The sequence below is a fragment of the Papaver somniferum genome, chromosome 2 (assembly GCF_003573695.1).
Source record: "Papaver somniferum cultivar HN1 chromosome 2, ASM357369v1, whole genome shotgun sequence".
Taxonomy (NCBI): Eukaryota; Viridiplantae; Streptophyta; class Magnoliopsida; order Ranunculales; family Papaveraceae; genus Papaver; species Papaver somniferum.
Genome location: NC_039359.1, coordinates 155,632,918 through 155,643,167, shown reverse-complemented (window position 1 = coordinate 155,643,167; position 10,250 = coordinate 155,632,918). Strand labels below are relative to the sequence as shown.

At 34.8% G+C, this 10,250-nt stretch overlaps 1 long non-coding RNA gene across 1 annotated transcript; it reads right to left on the bottom strand.

Annotated features, from left to right (window-relative positions):
- Positions 1-1,493: 1,493 nt before the first annotated feature.
- LOC113354156 lies at positions 1,494-2,294 on the bottom strand. The gene is made up of 3 exons (XR_003361699.1): positions 2,036-2,294; positions 1,795-1,866; positions 1,494-1,616 (listed from the first exon to the last, which is right to left on the bottom strand). It is a non-coding gene; the product is annotated as an uncharacterized LOC113354156 (long non-coding RNA).
- Between the last annotated feature and the right edge of the window lie 7,956 nt (positions 2,295-10,250).

The following is a 10,250-nucleotide window of genomic DNA, read 5'->3' as shown; positions in this document are numbered from 1 at the left end:
GAAATTCATTTCAAAATCTTCATTGAAAACAAGTTTTGGTCATAAATCTATGATGACCAAACCGTGTTCTACAAACCCATTTAGGAATTTTTGATGCTACCATTAATAACAGTAGTGAATTTAAATTGTAATGAAGAGAATCGGTAGTAAGAGTGTTCGTCGTTAATTCGAAGAAGAAGACGATTTGGTGTTGTTGTTGAGATCAATCGAATTTAGGCATGAATTTGTTCTCGAAATCAATCGAATCTCTCCCTTTTTCTGAGATCTAGGTATAGTGGAGAAGAAGAAAAAAAAAAGACGAAGAAGAAGAAAAAAAAAAGACAGAAACAGAATTTTATATATTTTGGGTTTGAGAATAATTTTCTTCCAGAATTTGGATGCGCGCCTGTAGTTTTGGGAGCGTGGGTTTCACAGTAGAAACTTCAGGGAGAATGGGTCTCCCTGTAGTTTTCACTAAATGCAATCATCATATTAGATTTAAAAATCATTCTGATACGAGGGGATCTCTCGACGAAGATATTAGGTTAGGAGGGAAAATGATAGCGCCAGGCCCATGTGATGTGAGAGCTAAGTAAGGACCAACGGTTAAGTAAGGTCAACCGGGTAACTCATCTGAATCTAATCATCTAACTCATCTGAATCTAATTCGCTTCATCCGACTTAAATGACTCACCGCTGGGCATTAAAATTAAAATGCACTCGGTGGCGGTTCCAAATGATGGTCGCCGTTGGAATTACTACTGGCACTTCAAACAAGTTGTGTGCGTGAAGAAGAAAGGGGAGTTTTTGGTGAAACACTTGGATAGTTGGAAACAAGGGATTTGAAGGTGATGATTTTACAGTCTTACTCCTGGACTTCTCTCTTTGCATGCTTCAGATTCAGTTATATGTATGAATGTGACAAATCCTAGGTAACAACTTTATTTCTAGTCACTATTTCAGAAACAGCTTGCACTTTATTTCTACTGGTTATAGAAATATGATTTTGTGTCTGATTTTTCTCACCAAAAGTCTTAGCAATGATTTTATATACTCCCCCTGTAAGACTTATTGGTCCAGTATTTTTATCTGTTTCACTATTGTTTTTCTACTGCATTGCTCCCACCTTGAGCAGCTCCACATTAGCTCAGACAAGGTCATTAGCTACCACAAAACAGAGAGCCTAGAGCCCTAGACTCTTACCTAAATGAAGGGATCAAATATGAAGCCACTAAGAGTCAGTATGTTGAATCTTAATGGTGCATATTCAGATGACACCACACATGCTTACTAGATCCTGGGACTGCAGTCAAAAACTACGAATAACATCATCACAAAAAAAAGGAAAAGAAAACAGTCTACAAGAAAGAACGAGCGTAATGATATTTCAACGGTAAAGTTCACTTGCATTTGGCTAAGCACAACGGGAAAAACAGAGTGCAACACACTACCATTAACGAGTTACATTCATCAATAAAATGTGCACTAGACAATCTGAGTTCAGAGTACTCAGATTAGAAAAAAAAATCATTCTGCAGACCCAATCATTCCAAATCCAAACACTGCACGAACTCCGACCAAAGAATTGATCCTTCCAGCCTCTTTCTGTATTCTCCCCCACAATGGCATCCTCATACCTATGAGACAAAATAAATAAGATGGACCAGTACCAACCTCAAAAGTATAATCTACATGAATCACATTCATGAGTTCATGCACAGAATTAAAACCGTTTGTTTTTACTTATGATTCTAAAGAATGCAGAAAATGCTCCATATGTATGAATGACATTCATAAGTTCTGTGAGAAACTCACCTCATCAAATATCTAGAATGCTCTGCTTGGTACGTGAGCAGCAATGACCTCCATCTGTTGGTGGGCTTTTAGCTGTTAAAAGGTAAACAAACAACAACAAGAAGTAACCCTTTAGTCCCAAACATGTTGGGGTAGGCTAGAAACGAAACCCAAATCATAAACTGTAAATGGTAAATAGATTCAAGTTATTCATATATTCATCTGCAAAAAAAAAAAAGAAATGCATGTGTAGTAATCTTACCGTTTATTAAGATATCAATCAGTAACAATACGGGAATTATCAGCGAAGCTGAATATACCCCAAGCAAACCAGTATGACAATGATAGTTTACCAGCTGTTCGAATTCTCGAAGGTTCCAATACAATAGGGTTGACTGATCAGGTGGCATCGGCATCTTTAACTCGGTTATCAACTTGTTGGCCTCTAGATACACCGGACCTTGACTTTCTTCGAGTGTCAACAGCTTCTTTTAAGTCTTTCTTAGGTCCGTAAAAGACGTGCATACGATAAACAAGATACCAAAAAACATCGTCACAGTCGACACAATAAGCAATCAATAATATTCGGAGTTCTGCCTCATTGTTTGTACGTTAATGAAGCTTCCAATAAGAACGGAAAACATTGATGTAGTTGCTGGGACATTCTTTGCAGCCTTCTTGGCTTCCTTTAGTAGCTTCACTCCCTCTAGCTTTATCTTCTCAACCTTCTTCTTAAAGTTCTTTACCCGCAATAGCTTCACATTATCTTTTGTTGAGTAACAATAAAACTAGTATAAGAAATTAATAATTGATAATAAAAACTAATTAAGCACTTGAATGGAGCTTACTAGATTTATCTTCCTGCAGCCCTTCTATTTCCTTTGACATATGTTCCCTTAAGAAGTTCTCCAAGTCAGACTTATTCTTTCCAATCTTCTCTTTGACATACGCCTTGATCCTCATTTGGACTTCGGACAGATTAGTGAAAAAGCTTTCAACAAGCCCCTTCAAACCCTTGTCCTCATCAGATTTCTAGTTTTTATAAGAGCCGATGTATTAAACACTCTTTCAAGCATATACTAATTTTAAATATCCAATAACTATAACTAAAGTACTTAAACATTTGATTCGAAAAAATTGAAAGACAACTCGAAAGATAGCATGGTCTCAGAGATGGTAACTGCAGGAATAAACGCCGACATACAATTCTCTAATTTCATGCTTGTATAGGGATGCAAATTATGCAATGGTGGAAATACAGTTGATACTACTCTCTTCCCTGGGGACTATGAATCCCGATGCTCGGTTAGTTTGGTACTGGGGTTATCATGCAAGTTGGGTTTACTCGTGCACCATATCTAAGAAATCATATTTAATGATTACGCACCCCAAATGAACTACTGTGGCCAGGGGCTAACAAATTCATGAGCTGTGAGTAGATACCCAAACTGGTCTTTGCAGAACTTATATGTTACACTTTTTGTACTCTCAATAAGATGGACACCATGTCGAATTAAATCATGTCTTTACAATAACAAACTGAGCATAACAATGTCGAAACATTATGTAAAAATAAAATAAATCACCTTATTGTTGGTCTTGTTTTCATTCTCCAATACCGAAATCTGAGCTTCATAGTTAGCGAGTGTAGCAATTTGATCAAACCTAGGGGAATTCAGACAATTTAGACGAAAATCTGGGGAAAAACATATCTAGCAGATCGAATTTAGATAGAACTTCTGAAGAGTTGCACACCTTTGAACTTGTACTTGAAGTTTTTCCACTTCTTGTTGAATTTCTTGTAGCGAAACTTTTTGCTTTTCAATTATTTCCATTAATAGGTCTTCCTTGCTCACTTGCACATCTACAGGATATCAAGTTCAAGAGTAGCTTACAAACTAGATATAGAAACAAAATCAAATTACATCAAGAATTTGGACTACCTGATCTATGTAAGAACATTAGAAACATAAAAATCGAATTAAATGGAAATGTACCAAGAACCAGAAAAACCTACTTTGAATAGGAAAAAAAAAAAGTACAATTTAATCAAGTTGGATTCCAATTAAACTCTAATTCATACAATAATATAAGGATATCATTTAATATCTAACATCAAAAACACTAATATCGAATACAATCAATAGGAATTGGGAAAATACAAGATCAAGATTTCGTTTTCTAAACAGAATCATCAAAAATTATGCACGAGAATGTCATAAGATAGATACTACACTCTTATAACGAAAAGAAAGCTAGTTAATCATACATAAATGAACATCAAAACCAGAAAGATCAAGTTGAATCTGGAAAACTAAATAAAGATTTCGTTTACTAGCATAGAAATCACCAAAATCATATCAAAACATAATATGAGAAACATCAGATCATTCGTAAATCTTAATCATGAAGTTAGAAAACATAAGAATCGACATAAATTATGGAATCTTTTTCTAAAACCCTAATTCATACCTGCTGGTTTTACAATCTTCATATGATGCTGATGAACTAAGAAATACAAATCTTCAATGACAACATCTTCAAGCTTCTTTTTCTGCAACTATAGAACTTAGATCTGAGATTTAGCGGCGGAATGTAGAGGAAAAATCTAGAAACGTTGTAGTGAAAAACGATGAAGTTTATTTTCTTGAAATTGGAGGGAAACGTTTGTTGCAGAAGTGAGAGAACGCTTTTTCTGTTTTCCTAAATGGGAGGAATCTAACCTGGGGCTCGCCTACGTGGCAAATCACAACTTTTTGGGTGATTTTTGGGTCTAGTACGACGGGTTGGTCAAGCGGCCAAGTAATGATGCGCCATGGTGGTGCTTCATATGCAACTTGGCGTTGGCCAGATATGCGCAGTGCATTAAGAGTTGCAGGCTAGGAATAGACATGCGCCAAATAGTATTTGTCCATGGTCTGTATGCATGAGGGATGTAGAGAATTCAAGTAAGGCTTGCACAAGTACACTCCCAAAAATGCACATTCATGGTGGCGGTGTTTCGGTTGGTGTTTGCATCAGTGGCGCGACAAGGCTAGAAGCATGCAAAGCATATGGCCTTGACGGTTACAAGTTGGTTACACATAGTGGCATTAGCTTTGTGCTTTTCTAAAAGGCTAGGAATTTCCTATGTGGCTTTAGGTACCTTGCCAACTGCCTTTCATAAATTAAATCTTTAACTGCTAGTTAGTTACTTTGTGGATGGGTTTTCTAAGGCCGTAAAAGCTTGATCTTGTAAAGATTCAAGTGTCTGGTACAAGAAGAGTTTGGGTAACCTTAAATGCGTAGTAATGATGATAGGCTTCGGCCAAGATTAAAACCATATTTATGTATAACAAGTTGAGTGGTTTCATCATTCAATGAGGCTATAAAGGGTATTCTTATAAGTTGTTATCACTACGGATCTTCAACAACAACGGTGATGTCCCATGTACATAACTATTGAAGAAATTGAAAGAATGAAGAACTCAAGACGATGTTGAAAAACCAAGGAAATCAAGCATGGCGGATTATGAAACTGAAAGGTTTATTTATTTTAATCCATATGTATTGATAGTTTTGTCACTAAAATTGACAAAGGGGGAGATTGTTAGCACTGCTCGGTCGAAATCGCAAGTTTTGTTATCTCAAGCTTGTTGTCAAGTTGCACAATACTATATCTTGATCTCTAGTCAACATATTATCCCGATCTCGGACTATGATAAAAGTATGTTGTTGAGTTTCATACATCACTGATTCACCTATTGAAGACGGAGAACCGAAGACATTTGGAGAACTTCATCACAAAAGGTAAAGACTGAACCATCATATTTACTTAAATGCTCACCACTCTATCTTTATGAGATAAAGTCGTATGACTATGTGGACTTTAAACATCTCATAGAAGAAGTTTCGAGTCAGCTTGTCTTGTTGAATATCTCTAAATAGGATTCAAAGCAAGAATCATTTATATACTTGATGAAGTTAGTTAAGAATAATTTATTGTTTACGAACTAATTATGATTCAAGATTGATCATTCGAGAACATCACGGGCGATGATATTCGTCATTGATGTCATATGGGAATGTTTCGAATCGATTAAAATAGAGATATAGAACTACTGAAAACCTGGATATTGGAAGGTACACATACCAACTCAAATTTATCGGTTGTGCATCAGTGGTACGCATACCGGCGTCTCTCTATGGTTTGACGACTTTGGGTACGCATACCCAAAATGCATACCTAAATCATATATTCATCAATTGGCCTTTTATGGTATGCATACCCGGTTAGCATACTAAAGTGTCTGACTTCAGAGACTACTTTGAGATACATGTACCTGATACGCATACCTTGTTAGTCTAAATTCAAGAATATATTGGGTTGGTACACATACCCGGTATGCATACCATTCCTGTCGAATATTTTCAGATGCATTCAAACTATTCTCTACAATATGTTTGGCGTTTGATTAACTCTCCGAGACATATTTGATCACTTAAGCACTTGTGAATGTGTATTAAGATTAAAGTATAAAGTGTTAAATTAATCATGACTAGCTTATGGTTTAACACGGCTAACCGGCCATCAACTATCATTATACACGGTTTATTACGACTAACCATAATGTATACTCTACTATATAATTTCAAGGAGAATTTATCATATGCTTACGTGAAACCATAACTAGTGTTTCATCTAAACTGAGAAAGTGTTTGCTTGATTCCCGAGCTACCTTAGCTTAAATCTAAAGCGACCTTCGAACTTGAAAGTAAACAACTGGGAAATTATATTCCTAACACTTTCGTGTATCCTAGTTGTATGCTAGAATCATCCTATCTTAACTTAGGCTTCCTCTAAGAAACATAATTAGGTTAACAACTTAATTAAAGACTTCACTTAGGTTTTCGTTAAACCAGGTATGATTATCTTTTACCTTAATAGTTATTGTATCATGATCTTGCTTTTCTGTAATCGAGGATTTCGTAATCTATTTCAGGCGAGATAAACTTTGTGATTCTGCAATATGGAGATCTCATAGCAATTCTTAATTGAACTCATCTAAGATTGTTCTTGTGAAGTGACCACATAATCTAGGATGCTCTTAGGGAGTCATAAGTACATGATTTTGAGGTTGGATGGACTTTGCATATTGCAAATATATTTCCTTACCTTGATCTCACGATCTAAACGTAAATCAAGTAGGCTTATATGTTAGAGGCAAATTAGTATAAAAAGTATTCACTTAGGTTGAAGCAACTCTTAGGATGTAAACGAGGTCAGATAAGAGAATCAATTACGCTTACGAGGTTCAAGAGATGTAAGGAGAGCGGCCCTAACTGAATTTAGGGTGGATTCGATCTCAACCACATTGCGGTCCGAAGTTTTGATATTAGGCTAGTGTTTGTAGTGGCTTAATACAGATCGGTGTTCAAACTGGACGAGGACCCGAGGTTTTTCTACAGGTTCAGTTTTCTTCATTAACAAAATTTATCTATGTGTAGCTTTAATTTTTACTTCGGCATTAGATTTTTGTTTGATATAATTAACGTAAAAGCAAGTGATTCGATAATCAACCCAGAATTATTTTTAACTAAAACTTATAAAACCTACAAGAATTTTTCTTGATAATTTATATCTTGAAATATAGATTATGTTAAAGAACTGCTCAGTCGAACTCGCAAGCGTTTCTATCTCAAGCTTTTTTATCGAGTTTAGTTGATCAAAATTATATACTTGATTTCTAGTCTACTTATAGATATGTCTCGGATTTGGATAGAAGTGTGTGGTTGAGCATTAGACTTCACGACGTTCACCAATTGAAGAAGAAGATATACTGAAGAGCTTGGGGGAACTTCATTAATAAAAGTTATTTGGAGACTAAAACTTATATATCACTCAGAAATCTATCATATTCTATCTTCTAATGTGACTCAGTCGTATAGCTATATAGACTATGCGTTATACACATTTGAAATTCTGAGCCGAGTTTATCTCGTTTATATATTTCTCGAAATAAGTGTTGAAAGATTTTTAGCTTTAGCTTAACTTCATCATCTACTTGACGAGTTTAGTTTTAGAAAATTTATTTATCAGAAACTAAAAATTAAGTCAAGATGATCATGTAAAAATTACCTTGAACAGAGACAAGAACTGTGTTGAAAGTGCATCTTGTCTCATGTGCCCATATATTGAAAAGAGACAAGAATTATGCACAACCGGGCTCTAAGGTCAGAAAATATTATAGTTTGTATCTTGGATATTATTACTTGAATTTCCATGGTTTCTATTCATATGTTTCTATTTTTCAAGTAATTGAATTGAAACGATTTCACCCTTATTGAAGAAAAGGTTAAAATCAAATTTTCTACCATTTTTTAAGGTTATCTCTTTGATTGTACGTGAACCCTACTTACTCTATATATAGGTTCTGAAATCCTGCAGTCTTTTTCCTTCTTTTAAACACTTTTCATCAAAAGGTTGCTTGTAGAGCTGTTGTATTTGTGTTTCTTTTCACAAACCCATATTTCAAAATTATGGAGACTCCAAGCACCACTTACTCTGATGGAAGAGATGTCAGTATATGATTGTCAAATCTGCAATCATGAAGGAAAAAGAGAAATCCCATTCCTCTGCAACTGTGAAGACAAAAAAGAAGAATATGAAGAAACCAAGAGCTAAAAACTCGAATTTTGAAAAGTTTTTTGTTGTTCTTGAAGAGTTGAAACAAACCAGGATGGATGTTCAGCAAATAAAAGCTATTGTACTAAGATCTCTGGAAATTCAAAAGCCCCTTGTTTGACAATAGTTAAGAAGGTTTGTTGGAATTGACTCCTTTCTTCATGAACCTTACGCTCCAATGTCTGTTGACGATAACGAGTTCGGGGACGATAAAGAATTTTTCAAAAATCTTAATGTCTAGGAAACTTCTTGTGAGAATGTATTCGTATGTTTAAGAAGGATAACTAGGGTATGGTATAGAAAATATTGTGATTACACATAGCTATTTCCAACGTTTATCATCTTGTAATGTTTTTAGATTTATTTATTAAAATTTTCAGTTGTTGGGAACATGAACTTGCAGTATTTATCTTATTGTGTTTTATATATTTCAAATTTCTTATGAGATATATATTCCTTTATGTTCGTGAATCGTATTGTCATCTTAGATATGCTCAAAGGTTAAGTCTATTTTGTCTTTATGCATATATTGATAAAAGATAAAATGAACTTTTTGAGAAATTCCGCGATATTGATCTTACCGTGATCGACTATTGTTGTATTTACTCCTAAGTTTTCTTATGTTGAGTGATTTTCGGCTAAATTAATTTATAAGATCTTCTTGTGGTTAATTTATTCGATGTTTACTGAATACAAATCCATGTGATTTGTTAATGTCCAAAGAAATCCTTCTTTTCTCGTAAAAGTAAGGTCGTTCATGTTGTTCTCTTGGGAATGACATAAAATGGGTGAGAGTTCTCAAATGAACTTATGCTTAATTTCCATATCTTTGTGGGGAAAGCGGTTGTGGAATTTGAAGGGGTTAACTTGTATCTTAATAAACTCCTTGACGAATACACTAAGTTTCTACTATGTGAAGCCATTGAAAGAAAGTTGATATGCTTCTTTTTAGTCATGAATTATATTTTGAGAATTCATTATGATCCCATAGTTTTCGTGCCTTTGCCATTATATTAACAAAAAAAGGGGAAAACTATTTAGTAGTCCACACTACATACATATGGTTTACGGATCATTATGTAAGGGGGAGTGGATTCCATTCTAAGATGGAAATATTGACTAGGGGGAGTGATAGATATCACCATAGTATTATTTCAAAGTTGTGATGCAATTGGACTTTGATTCTATATAATAATGTTATGACACCGAATAACAATAATTGAGAATTTTTTTTTTCGTATGTTATTGCTACGGATCTTCAACAACAATGATGCTGAGTTGAACATATTCAGAATCTATGGAGAACTTGAAGTAACGAAGAATTCAAGGAAGTTAAAGAGCCAAGGAAATCAAGCATGATGGATCAAAAGATACAAAGTTTATTTTGTTATCCATATGTATTGATAGTTTTGTCACTAAAATTAACAAGGGGGAGATTGTCAAAGAATTGCTTGGTCGAACTCGCAAGCATTGCTATCTCAAGCTTGTTTGTCAAGTTTATTTGACCAAAACTATATACTTTATTTCTAGTCTACTTATAGCTACGTCTCGGATTAGGATATAAGTGTGTAGTTGAGCATTAAACTTCACGGAGTTCACCAATTGAAGAAGAAGATCTACTAAAGAGCTTGGAGGAACTTCATCAACAAAAGGGTATGTGGAGACTAAAACTTATCTATCACTCAGAAGTCTATTCTATTATATCTTCTAATGAGACTAAGTCTTCTAGGTATATAGGCTTTGCGTTATACACATTTGAAATTTCGAGCCGAGTTTATCTCGTTTATATATTTCTCGAAATACGTGTTGGAAG